Source organism: Canis lupus, chromosome 35, assembly GCF_048164855.1.
Source record: "Canis lupus baileyi chromosome 35, mCanLup2.hap1, whole genome shotgun sequence".
NCBI lineage: Eukaryota > Metazoa > Chordata > Mammalia > Carnivora > Canidae > Canis > Canis lupus.
The window spans coordinates 8455250-8458278 of record NC_132872.1 but is presented as its reverse complement, the minus strand read 5'-3'; the positions used below and the strand labels follow the sequence as shown (position 1 = coordinate 8458278).

General features: G+C 34.8%; 1 non-coding gene across 1 annotated transcript; it reads left to right on the top strand.

Moving 5' to 3' along the window:
- The first annotated feature begins 648 nt into the window (after nt 1–648).
- LOC140625279 (small nucleolar RNA U13) lies at nt 649–752 on the top strand. Its single transcript, XR_012024631.1, has one exon. It is a non-coding gene; the product is annotated as a small nucleolar RNA U13 (small nucleolar RNA).
- The last annotated feature ends 2277 nt before the right edge of the window (nt 753–3029 follow it).

Sequence of the window (3029 nt, the reverse complement as noted above, 5' to 3'; positions counted from 1 at the left end):
CCCGGGTTCCCGGGTTTGAGTCCCACATCGGGCTCCTTGCATGGAGCCTGCTTCTCCCTCTTGCCTGTGTCTCTGCCTCTCTCTCTGTGTGTCTCTCATGAATAAATGAATAAAATCTTAAAAAGAAAGAAATCAATAACTTGAAGATCCGTGGAAAATCCCCAAGTATTTGGAAACTAAACAACACCCTTTAGTATAACTGGATGATGGAAAAAGAAATCAAAAGAGAAATTTAAAAGTATTTTGAACTAAATGAAAATGAAAACAGCATATCAGAATTTGTAAATGCCATTAATGCAGTACTTAAGGAAACTTACAGCACTAAATGTCTATATTAGGAAAAAAGAAAAGTCTCAAATCAGGACCTCAGCTTCTGTCTTACAAAACTAGAAAAGAAAGAGCAAATCAAACAAAAAGCAGAGTAAAGGAAATAATAAAGACCAAAGCAGGAACCAATGAACTATAAAAGAAGAAAACAATAGAGAGAATCAAATAAAGCAAAGCCTGGGTCTTCCAGAAAATCAATAAAAATGGATTAAGCTTTATAACTGCACTAATCAGAAAAAAAAGAAAAAAGACAAATTATCAATATCAGAAATATGCAGTTGACATCACTACATATTCTACAGGCTTAAAGGATAAAATTGGGTCTTTTAAGAATTCACAAGTGTGATGATTGAGTATTCACACTGTTTGGTGACATGTGCCTCCTTCAAACTTTGTTACAACTACAACATATTACCCACCTGACCCTCCTCCCAAAAAAAACAAGAAGAAAAGATAAAAATAGATTACTATGAGTAATAATAACTTTATGCCAATAAATTTCACAACACAGATAACATGGGCAAACTCCTTGAAAGACACAAATTACCACAGCTCACACAAGAAGAAATAGATAACCTAAAAAGCCCTATGTCTGTTAAAGAAGCTGAAACTGTATGTAAAAACCTTCCCACACAGAACATCCCAGGCCCATGTAGCTAGAAGCAGTAACACTACTTTCTATAGAAATGAGAACCAGAAGTGTTCTGGTACTAATTCCATAGTAGGAAGAAATAATACTGATTCTACACAAAATTCACCCAAAAAAATGAAGAGGGAGTACTTCTCAACTCATTCTATGAGGCCAGCATTACCCTAACTTCAAACCCAGACAAAGATATTACAAGAAACAAAACTATAGACTAATATTTCTCATGTATATAGAAGCAAAAAAATCTAAACAAAACTCTAGCACATTGAATTCAATGGTGTAAAAAAGGATAACACAACATGACCAAGTGGGGTGGGCTAATCCTCAAAATGCAGAATTAAAAGTTTAATGTTCAAAAATCAAACAGTAATTCACCATATTAGCAAACCAAAGGAGAAAAACCATATAATCATTTCAATAGATGCAAACACTGCATTTGACAAAATCTAATATTTATTCCTAATAAAAATTTTTGTCAAGCTAGGAATATGAGGGAACTTCAACATCATATTCTGTGGTGAAAGACTGAATACTTTCCCACTAAGATCAGGAACAATATAGGAGGGTATCTTTTGTCACCACTTCTAATTTTTTTTAATTTTCATTTATTTATGATAGTCACACAGAGAGAGAGAGAGAGAGAGAGAGAGGCAGAGACACAGGCAGAGGGAGAAGCAGGCTCCATGCACCAGGAGCCCGACGTGGGATTCGATCCCGGGTCTCCAGGATCGCAAAGGCAGGTGCTAAACTGCTGTGCCACCTGGGGATCCTTTTTGTCACCACTTCTATTCAACATTATGTATATGTTTAGATACAGAAACTCTAAACATAATTTTCAACAACTTCAACAATATATAGAAAGGATACTACATAAGGACCAAGTGGGATTCATTCCAAGAGAGATTCAACCGCTCAAAAATCAACCAATGTAATTCAATATCTTAGCAAACTAAAAAGAAAAACCAGATGAAATCATATTTCTAAAAAAGAAATGAAAGGAGTCCAGATTGGAAAGAAGGAAGAAAAACTGTCTTTTTCATAAATAACATGATTGTCTCTGTAGAAGTTACAATGCAATATATTAAAAAATGCTACAAAAACTAATGAGTTTAGAGAGGTACAAGATACAACATCAATATACAAAAATGAGTTGAATTTCTATCTATTGGTAATGAATAATTGGAAATTGAAATTTTAAGATAGCATCAAAAAATATGAAAGACTTGGGATCCCTGGGTGGCGCAGCGGTTTGGCGCCTGCCTTTGGCCTAGGGCGCGATCCTGGAGACTCGGGATCGAGTCCCACGTCGGGCTCCCGGTGCATGGAGCCTGCTTCTCCCTCTGCCTGTGTCTCTGCCTCTCTCCCTCTCTCTCTCTCTCTCTCTCTCTGTGTGATGACTATCATAAATAAATAAAATTTAAAAAAAATATGAAAGACTTAAGGATAAATGTGACAAAAGATGTGAAAGGTCTTAAACTGAAAATGACAAAGCATTGTTGAGAGAAATTCAAGAGACCTAAATGAATAGAGTTGCAAGCCTTGTCGTGGAACCAAAGACTCAATATTGTCAAGTTATCAGCTCTTCCCAAACTGATCTCTGTGTTGAATACATTTCTAATAAAAAAAATCCCAACAAGTTTTCTTTTCCTCAGAAATTGACAAGCTGAAAATCATAATGAAATGCAAAGGAACTACAATTCCTAAAAATGACTTTGGAAAAGAATATTATATGATTTTGAGAATTACTATCAATAAATTGTAATTAAAACAGTGTAACATAAGCATAAAAATGAACAGGTTAGTGGAATATAATCAAGATTCCAAAAATAGGAGCACCTGGCTGGCTCAGTGAGTAGAGTATGTGACTCTTGATCTCAGGGTCATGATTTCAAGCCCCACGTTGGTGGTATAGTTTACTTAATTTAAAAAAATGTTTTTTTTAAATTCTAAAAATAAGATGTAAAAAGTCATGTAAATATGGCTTTTGACAAAGGCACAAATGCAATCAAGTAAAGAAAGGATAATCTTTTCAATAAATAGTGCTTGAACAATG